The sequence below is a fragment of the Mustela erminea genome, chromosome 15 (genome assembly GCF_009829155.1).
Source record: "Mustela erminea isolate mMusErm1 chromosome 15, mMusErm1.Pri, whole genome shotgun sequence".
Taxonomy (NCBI): domain Eukaryota; kingdom Metazoa; phylum Chordata; class Mammalia; order Carnivora; family Mustelidae; genus Mustela; species Mustela erminea.
The window spans coordinates 55,998,280-56,013,929 of NC_045628.1; positions in this window are offsets into that span (position 1 = coordinate 55,998,280).

The window sequence follows — 15,650 nt, forward strand, 5'->3', positions numbered from 1 at the left end:
CTAGAATGTCTTCAGCTGAGGTAAGCCAGTTAGCAAACAAATATATCCTTCCACTGGAAAGAAAACCTTTTTTATTTTTTAAATAGTACTTTTTTTTTTTTAATAGTACTTCTTAGAATAGGAAATTCTCATCCCTCTTTTCATTTAAGTTCAAAAGTTACAACAGAGTGGATGGTAAAAGTCTCCCTCCTTCCAAACCATCTCCCAGCCACTCAATTCCTCTCCTGTTCAGAGAACTGCTGAGACAGTCCATCTTTATTGGCTAGAACTATGTGACTTATGGGTGAGCTGGTCTGGCTTATGGGTAAGGGCAAGAATCCAAGAACAAATCCCAGAAGAATGGAAAAGTTGTTAATGGTGCCTCCCCCTCCCCCCCGCTTAAGGATTCTTCCACGTATACACTAAATATAACAGGAGCAGCATCTTCAGAGATGAGGCACAAGTGAAAACCATAGAGACTGTCAGTACTCAGGAGAAAAGCATTTTGGCAGAACGGGAAAGATAACATAAGTTACCTTCTTCTGATTTTCTACAGCATGTTTGGAGGCTCTTGATGATGAAGATCTTGCTGTAAGTGTATGAGTTGGGTTTGGCATCTGGCATGACCTGAATTGCCCAGGCACAGCTGGCCCTAATTATCACGAAATCACGTGTGACAAGAAAGGCTTCTCCTGGCTCTGGAATGTTGCAAAAGATCGGGTGAAAAATCAAGTCCACTTCCCATTAATTTTTCCTTTCTTTTGATAGAATTCTAGACTCTGCTTTATTAAAAAAAAAGGGAGGGGGGGTTCTCACATCTCAACCATCACTCTGGTTCCAGGTTCTAGGAACCCAAGAAATGATCAGTCACAATTTGAGTGACTGCCTGTTCCTCTCCTTCCCCGTGGGGCTGGGTGAGAGTGACGGCAGCAAATGTTTGTTCAGTGCCTGGTGTTTTATATGCTTTATCTCATTTAACCATAGATGCCTCCCCACAACTGATATTTCCAGTTTAACAAATGTCGTGAAATGGAATCCATCAAGCCTTCCAGCCATGGTATATGCATCCTGATCCCAGCCATTCCAGAATCATCTGTAACTTTAAAAAAGTGGGGAGGGGAGTGGGGAGTAGTATTTACTAGGCAAACAGGCCTTTATAAATGAGTACTTAAAGTTTTTCATGAGTCACAGTACTTCCAGCCATGGGTGATAAAACCCTGTAATGTCTCCATGTTATAATCTTCTGGACCACTGTCCCCAAGATAGTTCACTAGAACCTAAACCATAAATGCTTGTGACTTGAGCTTCCTGGGTGTCATGACAATAAACAAATGGCAATGGAGATCTTTCTCAATCAATTCAAAGAATCTCCAGAGGTTAAAGTGTTGCAGGCCAGTATTTTCCAAAGCTTTGTCATTTGCACCACACCTCCATAACATTTGAAGTGGAATTTTAAAAATTGTGCCAAAATTACTTTGTTAGGATCAAAGAGTTAAGGATCAACTAGTTCTACAATATTATAGATACAATATCTACAATACAAAAAATAAAGCTGTGTTCCACCTCTTAAAGTTAACACTTGCAGTGTTTCTAAACTATTGTTTTCATATTTACTTTCAATTCTTTATTTTTAAAAACAAACCCTGACAGGGGCACCTGGGTGTTTCAGTCGGTTATGCACGGGACTCTTGATTTGAGCTCAAGTCATGATCTCAGAGTCCTGAGATTGAGCCCCACATCCGGCTCCACAATCAGTGGGGAGTCTGCTTGAGGTTCTCCCCTCTATTTGCCCCTTCTCCCACTCCTGTGCTCTTTCTCCAAATAAATAAAAATCTTAAAAAATAAAAGAATAAAAACATACCCTGATGTTTCTACTTGGGCTTTTTCTTTTTTTAATTTTAGCATTATCTATTGATTTCCTACTATGGAGGATTCAGATTAAGTTTAATTGCAATATTCCTTACCTGATGCCCATACCCACTTCCCACCTTACCCTAGTCAATATACTTTTTTAAAGATTTTGTTTATTATTTGAGAGAGTGTGCACGCACCCACACCCGGGCGAGCACAAGCAGAAGGGAGGGGCAGAGGGAGAGGAAGATGCAGACTCCCCACTGAACAAGGAGCTCTAAGCAGGGTAGGTCAAACCCAGAACCTTGAGATCATGACCAGGACCTTGAGATCATGACCTGAGCAGAAGTTGGAGCTTAACCAACTGAGCCACCCAGGTGCCCCTCCCCCAGTCAATATTCAGCTGACATGGCTTTAATGGAAACCTCTAGTGTCATTTGAGCCACATAGGAAACTGGGATTACTTGTGTGCAACAGCTATTTGTTTTCCTTGGGAAACCCTCTACAGAGTTACTAACAGAGCTAAGGTTTGGTAAGATTTTTTGATACACTTTTCACTAATGTATCTCCATACTTCCCTGAGCTGCATAAATCTCTCAGCATTAGCATTGGTGCCCATGGTATTCCAACAGTTCCATCTTCTTGAAGCATTCTCTTGTGAAGTCTTCTGACCATCTGAATGAGAAAGTCATCATCTCCTGGCTGTGTGGCATGAGGGAGGGTGTCCTACTTCTTCCTCAACAGACAGTCAATCATGGTTGTTCCATTTTTAACGTTATCTCCCAGCTTTTGCTTTCAGAAATATTGAATGCTACAAATTCCTAGGCCTCTCTAGGTTCTAGGATGCAAATCAGGTTGTCCTTCAACTTCACCCAGTGCTGCTGACTTAAGACTCAGCTCACCAGTTACCCCATGTCCATTCAATGGCTAATTTCACAGTGTTGTGGCCAGGATCTTTCTCTTATTTAATTATATGATTATGTGCAAACTATGTGCTATTGTAAATGCTTTAAAACAAATATTTCTAAACTCAGCATTTGAGACGGATTTGCTTTTTTATTACCAAGCAGACAGTTTTTTTCCCCAGCTTGATATTGTTTGGACTCTTGTTTACATAATCTTTGTTTTTATATTGGCTTGATTTTTATATTTAACTCATCTTAATCAATAATATCCATAAAATTATGGTTGGACATAGTTATAGTCTCTAAGATAGTTACACCTTCTAAAACACATTAATATTAATATTAATATTAAAAAGAAAAAAAAAATCTGGTGTACCACCACTGGTACACACTCCATTTAGAGATGCATTATTCTAGTCCAAATAGAAGCTAAGGCCCAGAGAGGACACATGCCTTGATTTGGGTCTAGCAAATGGCAGAACTGGGACATTTTTTGGATATCCTGAATCCCCTACTTGTTTTTTATTACCAAGCCAGGCTGCCTGGGTCTCTACTTAGATGTACTGATTAACTATCTACCTTCCTTCTTTAAGCTATCCACTGCCACTTAACACGTTGTACTGCTATCAGATTATCCAGCCACTAAGTAACAGACCTCATTTAAGCTCACAGTTTTAAATATGACCCACGTGCAGTCCTGCACAGGGAGACACATTGGTGGAAAAACCAATGACGTCAGTTGGTATTATTTTCTACTCCTCTGACAAGAATGGTTAGTTATTAAGTAAGCAAGTTTTCCATCACAGTTTCCAAAAGTCTTGCTCATTCTACGCTCAATAAGGAAGGATGCCAGAGAAGTATGCTATGTGCAACGTATGGGACCTCCAAGTCACTGGGACTTTACATATTTTCCCCAACAGAAGGTAGTACAGTTTTCAAGTGGCAGAGTCAGTTTGTAAACACAATTTTTTCCAAACCCATCATTTAAATAGAAATGGCCCAATGCCAGCATTACTTCAAGCATAGGAATTCTCACATAGTTTATCCTCACCAACAAATTCCACAGTACCAAATTTAGCTTGCTGAGACCAGCGTGATGCTGAAAATACTTCCTTTGCTGTTACTTGGCAATGTTTAATAAAAGAGGAGCAGATGTTGAACCACAGAGACAGGTTACGCTTTGAAATTACAAATGTCATTATAACTAATTAAAACCAGAATGAAAGACACAAATTTGAGAATGATAAAATTATTGAAACAGCTCTTTGGAGGTTTGGTTTTATTTTTGTTTACAAGGGCTTGATTTGTGTAGCATATTTTGGTCCCCTATAAGTTACATATTATGCTTTTTAATGTACAACAGTGTAACTTCAAATAATATTATTCCACTTTAAGTACAGTAAAAGAATCTTATAACAGGATGATTTGATTTCTTCCTGCTTTGTGCTATTTTCATACATTTGGCTTCAACATGTGTTATGAATCTCACAATACACTGTGATCAGTTTTGCTTTAAAGAGTCAATCATCCTGGGTGGCTCAATGGGTTGAGCTTCTGCCTTCAGCTTGGGTTGTGATCTCAGGGTCCTGGGATCAAGTCTTGCATGAAGCTCTCTGCTCAGTGGGGAGCCTGCTTCCCCCTCTCTCTCTGCCTGCCTCTCTACCTACTTGTCATCTCTCTCTCTGTCAAATAAACAAATTCTTTAAAAAAATTATGCACATATTTACCATTTCTGGAAATTTTCAGTCATTTACTTATGTATTTAAAGGTTTTATTTATTTATTTGACAGAGAGAGACACAGTGAGAGAGTGAACACAAGCAGGGGGAGTGGGAGACTGAGAAGCAGGCTTCATGCTGAGCAGGGAGCCTGATGAGGGGCTCAATCCCAGGACCCCAGGATCATGACCTGAGTCAAAGGCAGACACTTAACCAACTGAGCCACCCAGGTGTCCCTTTTTAGTCGTTTAAGTAAATCCTTTTCTCTTGTGGTATCCTACCTAAAAATCTTCTATTAAGATTTCTTACAATGAAGAACTTCTAGTGATTAATTTCCTCACCTTTGTTTGAAAAGTTTTCATTTCACTTTTATTTTTATATTGTTCTTGCTGGGCATTAAATCCAAGACTGACAGTTTTTCTTTCATTGCCTCAAAGATGTTGCTCCACTGTCCTCTGGATTACAGTTTGTAACAAGAAACCTGCTGTTACTGTCATTTTTGTTTCCAGGTATGTGATGTGTCCCTTTTCCTCTGGCCACTTTTGAAGATTTTTTTTTTTTTTTTTTTTTTTACTGCTGATGTTCAACAATTTGATTATAATGTATCTGACATGGTTTTCTTCATGGTTATTCTGCTTGGGTGATTGTTGAGCTCCTTGAATCTATCATTTACAGTTTTCATCAAAGTTAAACTGTATTTTTTTTTATTCCTGATTTTTATTCCTGATTTCTTCAAATATTTCTCCCCACCCCTTACATCATTTTCTTGGTGCTTTAATTACAAATGTAGCCCACTTGGATTATATATGTTGAGCCCACAAGTCACTAACCCCTCTCAATTTTTTCAGTCTTGTCTCTCTTTATGCTTCCTTGTGGATTGTTTCTACTGCTCCATCTACAACCTCGTTTAGCTTTTTTTCTGTAGTATCTGATCAACTATTAATCTTATTCAGTATTTTCATTTCATATTCTGTGTTATTTATCTGTGTATGTCCCATCCAGGTCTTTTTTGTGTCATCAGTTTAACTTCTTATCATGTTTATGATTTCTTTACTTTCTTGTACATGGGTAGTATACTTAAAATAGCTGTTTTAATGTTCTTATCTTCTAACTCATCAGTTCTATAATTTCTCGTTCTGTTTCTATCCACCAGCTTTCTCTGGGTTATGAGTACTATTTTCCTGCTTCGTTGCATGCCTGGTAATTTTTTACTAAATGCCTGACACTGTAATTCTACATTGTTGTTTGCTGGGTTTTGTTGTATTCTCTGAAATAGCATTGACCTGTATTATGGCACAAGTTAAATTACCTGGGAGCAACTGGATCCTTTCAAGTCTTGATTTTAACTTTTGTTATGGTAGGTCCAATGCAACCTTAAGTCCATGAGTTCTTTAGTCCCAATACCAAGGTAGAACTAAAGAAGAGTCTACTGCCAAGGTCTCTTTTGGGAGGTCTTTCTACTCTGGCTATAAACTATACCCAGCCTTGTGTGAGCCCCAGGTAATGTTCATCCTTCTGCTTGGGGGTTTTCTCTCTCAGATACTTCCCTCTTGAGTGTAGATAGATCAGCTAAGGTTTTAAAGTGACCCCTCTATAAATCTCTGGAGCTTCCCCCTTTCTCATACCTCGATCCATAAATTCTAGTGCCTTCAACCTCCTTTCACCTGGATCTCTAATTCTTCATTGCAATGAGACTATTGAGTTCAGTTTCTCCCTCCCTACCCTGCAGTATCGAAATTGTCTCTAGGTAGCTAGCTGGAACAATTGTAGAACTCACGTCTCTCACCAACTTTTGCCCCTCCTCTCAAGGCCATAGTTCAATGCTGCTTGTTGTTCAATATCTGAAAACTATTGTTTCATATATTTTGTCCAGTTTTCTAGTTGTTGAAAGAAGGAGGAGAAATTCATTTCATGTTATTCCATCTTGGTCATGAAACAGAAGTCTGTGAGCCTTTATAGTGAATGTCTGTGGTTAGAAAATGCCCCCCCTTTTTTTTAAACTACCATTAGTGATCCTAAAGTTCCTTACCAAGTTTGAAGGTTTTTTTTTGTTGTTGTTGTGTTGTTTGTTTGTTTTTTTAAGATTTTATTTATTTATTTGAGAAAGAGAGAGAGAGAGTGCACAAGCAGGGGGTGGGAGGAGAAGGGTAGAGGAAGAGGGAGAAGCAGGCTCCCCACCAAACAAGGAGCCTAATTCAAGGCTCGATCCCAGAACCCTGGGATCATGACCTGAGCCTAAGGCAGATGCTTAACTGACTGAGCCACCCAGGTGCCCCTTTGAAGGTGTTTACATACTAATTAATCATGCTGGAAACTTCACTTAGGTTACATTAGCCACTGGCTCCTACTCCCTTCCTGACACCTGCCAGATCTGTAAAAGAAGGTGGAGTCAAACCCTTGGGTTCCCAGGTTGAATCTCACCAATTCACTTTATGTGGTAACCACTGTTTTCATGTTTAGATCACCACAAATCATGATTATGTGGAGCCCAGAAACTAACTATAGTTGTTGGAACTGATATATAATCAAAGCTGTGAGAGGCAAGAATTCTTTTTTCTGCCCTTCTTTTTTCTCCTTCCACGTTCTGGAGCCCTATTCTTTGATTTTAGGCAGTCAGTGGCTTTCAGTTAGTTCTCTGATTCTCCAAAATCCCTCCTAGAGATGTCGCATACAAATACATCCTGTTTCAAAATTATGTTTAGTTCTTTTTTATATACTGATCAAACTCCAGTGATCCCATAGGCTTAACCCACTTGCTGTAGGAAGCTTGAAGGCGGGAACTAAAGTTTATTTTTGGTATTTCATCAGCCTCAAAAATCATCTGACAATAGAAAAAGGTGCTCGCTCTCTCTGTGCTCTGAAGCTGTGAAGCTGATAAAAAGTTGGAGATCTTGGTGGCCATCTCTGCTACCAGGTAGAGAGAGTTGAGAATGAAGGCCACACAGAAAATGTGGAGAAAAAAGAGAGCAGAAAATACTGTCATGAGGACATGATCTGGGCTCCTGGATTCAGCTACTTAGATTCACACTTAGATTTCCCAAGAACAGTAATTTTCCATTTTTACCTAAATTGGTTTGAATTGGGTTTTTGTCACCAGTGGGTTTAGGTAATCTTTTCCATCAAACCCCAAAATGGGATTGAAGTATAGGAGACCATTGGTGTCTTACCATGTAGCTCCCTCTCTCCACAACCAGCTGCTACCCCACCTGAAGCAGCTGAGCTTCAGCTGGTAAGGATCAGGTGAAATCCAAAATCCACCTGGAACACTGGAGGACCAAGGCTGGACAACTACAACCTACAGGGTCTTGTCATTTTCAGGCATTGCCAAATGTCCCTCCATGGGGGTGGGGAAATGGGCAGAGGCATGGCATGCGGGCTTGAATATAGACCAGAATGTCACATTCTGTGCCCCAAAGTGCTATTGACAAGACAGAGTGGTAGTCTCACATTTCACAGTGTTTCTATTCCTCTAGTTCTTGTGGAAGTTTCCCTCTGTTCTACCAGTCTATCCGGTCAACCCCTGGTAACTACAGACAAGCATGAACAGGGTGGCTAGGAGAGAAGAGGACCTCACAGCCTCAATGCTGATGGGTTAGTTAGAGAAAGCATTGCTGCCTTCATTTCCCCTGGTTGGCTTTGGCCCTCCCTCTCCCAGCTGTCCTTTGGCAGAGGTGCAGAATGCTGATGAGGTACTTCTTGGACCTCTTCCAGAAGAGTCACTGATCAAGGCACTTAGGTGAGAGCTGGAGGACGCTTGAGTGGGCTGTGCAGTGGGGTCAAGGGGCTCCTGGGTCAAGAGGCCAGGTCTCAGCTCTGCCACTGATGGACCCCTAGGAAGGTCTCAATGAAACTAAAACAAATAATCACCCTTTTTTTGTAAAATACCCCAGGATGTTCAAAATAGCTCAGAGTTATATTGCCTTGAATAAGCATAATATGTTTTGCAGTATCAACTCCGTTCCCTGGTTGCTAAGATGAATTTGGCAGGAACCACATCACTGACAGACAAATCATGGTAAAACAGATCTTAAAAGTAAAACTTAAAGAGAAAGAATATAGTGGGGAAACCAACAATAATGAATATTTTCGTGGGTAATCACTATGTGGTGGGTACTTTCAGAGACCCCTTCCCTCTTTCTGTAAAGAAGATGTTATACCCATTTTACAGATAAAGAAAGTGAGGCTCCAAGAGGGTAAGTAACTACAAAACAAGAACCCAAAATGGTAGAAAGAATCTTTCTTCAACATCACCATACCTCTTGTTGAACCATGCTACCCCCTAATAACTAATGAGTACCCCACCCCTGCCACTAACACGCACATACAAGCAGAAGACCAAGGAGCCCCCTTTCCTAAGGAAACTTGCCTTCCTTCCCCTATTTTCTTGCTGGCTATAAAATCCCAAGAAATTAGCCTCATCTCTCCCTATTAGATTGAGGTTTCTGTGACTGTTAGACCAACACAAAACCAGCAGGACACTCTGGCTAATGTGATAAGCTGGCCAATAGCCACTTTTCTTCCACTATCTCAAGGTCCTTTAATCTTCAATGATGTTTGCTTTATTTTCTTACTGTGATAGAATATGCATTACATAATATTTACCTTTTTAACTACGTTCAGGTATACAGTTCAGGGCAGCAAGAATTTCCTTCCGTTTTGAGGACAAATGATATTCCACTGTGTGTATATGCCACATGTTCTTTATCCATTTATCCATGGATAGGCCCAATCCACTTTTGAAAAACCCTAGGAGAGAGAAAATCTTCCTCATTCGGAACCCAGCTTGGTCTCCTTCTAACTTGTCTTCATAGGTCCTAGTTCCACCCCTCCAACGTGTCACAATGTTTGTCCATAGGGCTTAGCTCCCTCATGTCAGTCCTCTACTCATTTTAGGACCAGTTCCATGTTGCCCTAGGACTTTTCTTTCCTGACCTATGAAATCAGACCTAAGAATGACATGCTGTGCTCAATGAGCTGCTTCAGAGGGGAGATACCTTCTTCCATCTCTCCATTCCCTGCCTCAACACACTGGGTATCCTAACACCATTCACTCCATACCAGTGGCCTCCTGCCTGGAAAACTGGCCAAGAGAGTGGCTCATCTTCTCAGTCTCCTGGAGGCAGTACAGCCTGTCACACTCACCCCACAGCACAGAGGACCAGCAGAACCTTCAGGTGCCCCTCCTGAGAAGACCAGAGCTGCAGCCCATGCCTCCAGACCACGGTGAACAGAGCTGGGGAGCACATCAGTTACTGGCCCCAAGACATGTTTGTGAAAGATTTTCTGAACACACATTCCTGCTTCAGCAAATTCTCTCCAAGAGCACACTAAGGATGAAGATAAGTAAAGGAGAGATGCCAGAATGAGAAACTAAATTGGTTACTCCTAAGATGGCCAGTGCCAATGGCTCGCTCTGGGTAGAAAGAGGAGATTTTACCACTTGTTCTCCCTAGAGGTGGAAGGGGAAGATCAGGTTGCTTCTCACTCCTGCCCCACCCTGAGGAATGGACTCAGGGACACTGCAGGCCTTTTTCTTCCCCGGTATCTTTGAGTCAAGGCGCCGTGTTGACCAAGTAGGTCAGATAAAGGACTGTGAAAGCATTGTCCGAATCGCGCAGGGAGGATGTAGCCAACATTCCTAGGTGTGTTTGCAAATACGGCTGAGAGAGTAGGTGCAAAATGAGTGATGCTGGCAAAGCACACCCATATGTGCAGACCAGCAGTTCCCTCCTGGGGAACCTTCTGGTTAATGCCTTCCAACGCAGAGGTACCCACTTCCACGCTCAGCAGCAGAGGGTGAATTCCACACTCCAAACTCCAGGCAGGGAAGTTCCAAAATAGGATATTGTTCATTATAATAGAATTCTGCTTTTCCTGAACTTAGTAATCCATCAACTGGCAAACTTCTCTGGTACGTATTTTTAAGATTCTAGAACATTCGACTCATTTATTTATGACTAACTCATTATTCACTCCTAAAATCATTGCAAATTCCATTTGATAATTACCCATAGAGTTATTACATCAAGGACCTCTACACAGAAGTCAAGTAACAAAATGGTTTCAAAGAAGAAAACAATTCTACCCGAAGATTAAGACTAAGGAAGTAATGAAATTAAATATGCAGCTCAGCTCTGAGTTTCCTGGCAAAAAAAAACTAGAAAGGGGAAAAAGAAAGTTAGGCTGCATATATCCTATTATTTATCTATCAGGAGATGTTGCCTTGATAATTTCAAGTAGGAATTATTCATAAAACTGAACTGAAATATGACTTTTTTAGGGATTCATCTACTATGTATGTAGGACCTATTTGTATGTGTAACTGTGCCTGTGGGTATGTATAGATGTATATATTTATCATCTATAGTCTTTTTGTGTGTGAATTTAAAAGATTTTAAAAAATCTATCAGGCATTTAGCAAGAACTCATCTGTTTCAATTTATAGGAATGGTTGCCTCTCAAGGGAAGAATCTGGTGGGGAGGAAGGGGCAAAAGGTAATCCTAGATCCTGGGATATCTGACCGCTTATTCTATTCAGCTAGGTGACTGATCTGATCCTACACAAACTTATTGCTTCATAATTTGGGGCTTTGGGCCCCTAGTTGGGGGGCAGGGAATGGATCAGTCTGGTCATGCCAAGCCCAGGATCCAGGTATATGAGGAAAGCTCTTGGGCACCCAGGTGCCCTGAAACCAGAGTGCTTCTGTCCAAACCCACCCTGTGGGCCAAGTCTGGCATATGACTGGGCACCTGCTCAGTTCCCATTTGGCATTCCAGTTCCCTGCTGGCCCTGGAACCTGGCCCCAAACCACAGCTGCCTGGCTTGGGGCCTGACAATCGACCAACGCCATGCTAGAACACTCCTTGCTCTCCGGGGGGCTGTAGCTTGTCATCGTTCCCCTCCCCTAGCTGCTGTGAGGGGTCCTGCTTCCCCCATGATACCCCATACAGATCCCGCCGCCATGAGGACACTTACTTCTTGTGGATGTTTCTCTCTCCAGAGGTTCTAACTATCCCACGCCTCTAGCTTTCTGATTTAAAACCATGGAAACTTAGACCCAAGTTCACCAAACCTTGGGTAGTCATGATGTAGATTCTAGGTTGTCCTCCTGAGAAACCAGCTTAGATCAGTCCTGGTGCCTCCCTTCTCACCATGGATCTGCTGTACAAAAGGGTTATGAAAGCCAGTGGAGGTCTCACCATTCCTCGAGGGCAACCCATGTGGAGGGTGTGAAGGCCCCCCAACATTAGGGAACTGTTAGTGGGACAGTGACTATGGAGGGGGCTGTCCTTCAAGCCCACAAGCAAAATCAGGAAGGATTACTCAAAATGTCCTAAGTTACCACATTAGAGTGAACAAGGTTTGCTGGCTTCACCTGGCCATGCTGCCCTATAGAGACTAGGAACATATGCCCCAGGACCTCCCCTGGGAGGGAAATGCAAAGAACAGACCCCCTCTAGGTCCCCTTTAAGGTGAGGAGAGCCTTTGAGAGAGCTGAACTATTTCCTGACCGTTGCTTGCTGTGAGAGGTTAGGAATTCGCGTCAATTCTGAGATAAAGCGAAGTTGTGGGGGGCGGGCAGGGACGATGATGGGGCTATAACAGCCAACTGTGTCCTGCTAAGGAGTTTCCAGATGCCCCCAGCCAGTGGACTTGTGATCCTTGTGAATCCAATCTGGAAACCCTGCCAAGCCCAGCCCGTGGGGTGGTGCTGCCTGAGGCTGAGGGGTCCCAGAGAGGACCAACCACCAAGGAGGCCACAGCTGATGACTGGCACGAGTAGTCCCATCTGCTTGAAAGGAAACCATGTTTCTGACTGACCAAAGCAATTGTGTGGTGCCTACTCCATCAAAGGCACTCAATAAACATTCATGCTTCTTCTGCCCACCAGAGAGCACTCAGCTGAGGTGGACAGACAGACATATCCCCTGGGCCTGGCAAGGAGTGGGTACGTGGCAGAACAGGGTCCCTTTGGACAAAGTGAAAACATGCCTCACCATACCCCTTGCCAAGGCCAGGCCTCTCAGGGAGACCTTAAGAAGCCATACCCACATAGAAAGAATAGTTTTCTCTGGGTTGACTCTGCTTTCCAGGAAAATATCCCTGTGACAAGTGAGGGGACAGAAGCTGTGTGGTGGGCTGCTGGAGGCTGAGGTCAAGTGTATGACCAAAACATTGACGGGTCACCGCAGTTTTGCTCTTCAGAGCACCTAACCCACGTGAGCCGGGGCCCCTCTTCTATTAACTTGAGGTGCAAGCACACGGGTATTTATTTTCACATAATGATTGAGAAGTAGATAAAATTCAAAAATAGTGAGCCACAAGCCTTAAGTGACCTTCAACTAGAGTAGTAACAAGAAGCAATTACATAAATAATTGATTTTAATATTAAAAGATTTTAGTATTTAAAGATTTTATTTATTTGACAGAGAGAGAGGGAGAGAGAGAGAGAGCGCACAAGTGAGCACAGCATGGGGAGTGGCAGAGGGAGAGGGAGAAGCAGGCTCCCTGCTGAGCAGGGAGCGGACGTGGGACTCTATCCCTGGACCCTGGGATCATGACCTGAGCCAAAGGCAGATGCTTAACTGACTGAGCAACCCAGGCACCCCTTTTATCTTTAAAAAAATTTTTTTAAGGTACATCTGATTTTAGATGTACCAGAAAGCTAAACAAAGAAAAGAAAATCCATTATTTGGGCCAAATAAGACAAGGAATGATTCTGGACCACTTCCTTATTTTCTTAAAGGAGAAATGGCACACTGAGTCATAACCTGCAGCTAGGCTCGGAGGGCTGAAGATAGGAAAATCCTCAACCCAACCTCTCCCATCCCCTTTGCCCTGTGGCTACAAAACCGTACACCCCGGCAGCTGTTGTGGGCTGAGGCTTCTGCCCTGGGTGGCAGGGTGGGGGTGCGTTGGTGGCCACAGGGCTGTGGCTGGAGGCCTGCGACCTGAGGACCTTGATCACTGAAGAGGCAGGGCGCCGGACAGGTGCAAAAAGGACAAAGTAGTCATTCAACAACAAAAATAGTTTCAAAGCCAAGTTTGCTAATGTTACTCAGATTCAGAAAGATGACTGCAAAAACAATAGTTTAAAACAATCTGGCAGGGGGCGCCTGGATGGCTCAGTGGGTTAAAGCCTCTGCCTTCGGTTCAGGTCATGATCCCAGGGTCCTAGGATGGAGCCCCACATCCGGCTCTCTGCTCAGCAGGGAGCCTGTTTCCCCCTCTCTCTCTGCCTGCCTCTCTGCCTACTTGTGATCTCTGTCTGTCAAATAAATAAATAAAATCTTTAAAAAAAAAAAAAAAAAGAAAAAAAAGAAAAACAATTTGGTAGGCACCTGGTGGCTCAGCTGGTTGAGCATCTGCCTTCGGGTCCTGATCCTAGAGTCCTGGGATTGAGCTCTGTGTCGGACCCTTTGCTCAGTGAGGAGTCTGTTTCTCCCTCATCCTCTGTTCCTCCCCGTGCTCGTAACCTCTTTTGCTCTCTCTCTCTCTCTCAAATAAATAAATTTTTAAAATCTTAAAAAAAAAAAAAATAAAATAACCTGGGCACCTGGGTTGCTTAATCGGTTAAGCCTCCGACTCTTGATTTTGGCTCAGGTCATGATCTCAGGGTCATGAGACTGAACCCCAAGTTGGGCTCCCCACTTAGCAGAGAGTCTGCTTGAGATTCCCCCTCTAGCCCTCCCTGCCCCCTCTATTTTTAAAATAAATAAATAAATAATTTTAAAAATTGTTAAAAAAAAAATCTATATCCATTTTCAAATCACCGTACTTGGAGAACAATCACTCCCATTCAGTGCTGCCTGTGCATGGGAATTGGGAAAACAAGCAAGCCCCTCTTCTTACATCCCCCCAGGATGATCTGGGCTTCTCCTCCAGAAACGGACTCAGAAACTCCTACGGTGGGGGCCCAGGAATCTCTATTTGTAAGCCTGTAAGTATAGCAATTTTGAAAACCATTAACCCAAAGGGTAAGAGACCAAATCATTAACATGTATCTCCCCCTTAATCTTGCAGTCCGGCACTGGAAAATCACATTGGATTTGGAATCAAAATGCTTGGGTTAAAATTATGTTACTTAGCCTGAAGCCATTCACTTAATTTCCTATGGCTCCTGTTTTTCTCATTGGCAAAATGGAAATTCTACCCAGGGTTGTAAACATTAACTGACAAAGAATGCAAAAACTTGCCATGTAAACTCTACAGGAGTGTATCAATGTTTATGATTATCATTACTCACTATCAGGGTATCAGAAGTCCTTCCCCCACCCCAGGGTCAGCCCCCTGCTCTAGGCCTACTGCATCTCCCCCTGGGGGCTTCCCTAATCGTTGCTCTGAAACTCACTCTTCCAGCCCTCCCTCTTAGTTCAGATTATGTACCTTGCTTGCTTAAAATCTTCAAAAGCTTCCTCTTACCCTTAGAATACAGTCTAAAATCCTTAACAAAAGTAGCTCTTTCCCTTACCAAGACTGTTTGAGTGAGGGAACCTAGTTTGAAAGGTAAAAGATCCAAAGCATCAGTGCCTGCCCAGAAAATCCCCCCTGGGCTCAATGAGCCCCAGGCAACTAACCTCCAGCACAGAGAATGCCCCCCCCACCACTATATCAGAAGCCTGAGTCAGGGGTGGGGCAGGATTAGAGGAAGAGCTGTAATATCCCAGGCATGCCTAAAGTCGCCCTATTGTAAAAAGGACAAAGACAATATTAAAAATGCAAGCTTTGGGTGGGGTGGGCCTAAAAATGTGATGCTAACTCATAGTGTTTATAGTAACATGATTAGGTATAATTTGAAGGGTTAGAAGTGGTTCGGTTTCCTAATCTGCAAAAATACTTCCTGATAGGCGTGTTTGTTGATGGAAGTATTTTTAATTTTTTGAAATAACTCCTGATTTTATTATAGTTTTACAGTTACAGAAAAGTTACAAAGACAGCGCCAAGGGTTCCAGTGTATCTCAGGGACTCTCCCCTCATGTTCTCATTCCGACAGAACTGTGCTACAGTCACCGAAAGGAAGACCCCAGCATTGGTCCAACGCTCTGTGACGTTGGTGGGAATCACCTTGCCCAGATGGCGCTTTCCTCCATTAAGTTACTGTTCTGCCCTTTGCAGGCTGTGCTCAGTGAACATAGCTCACCGGTTCAAAGTGGGTGGGTTTTTCTTTTATTTTCCCGGCATGGGTGAGGGGGGTACA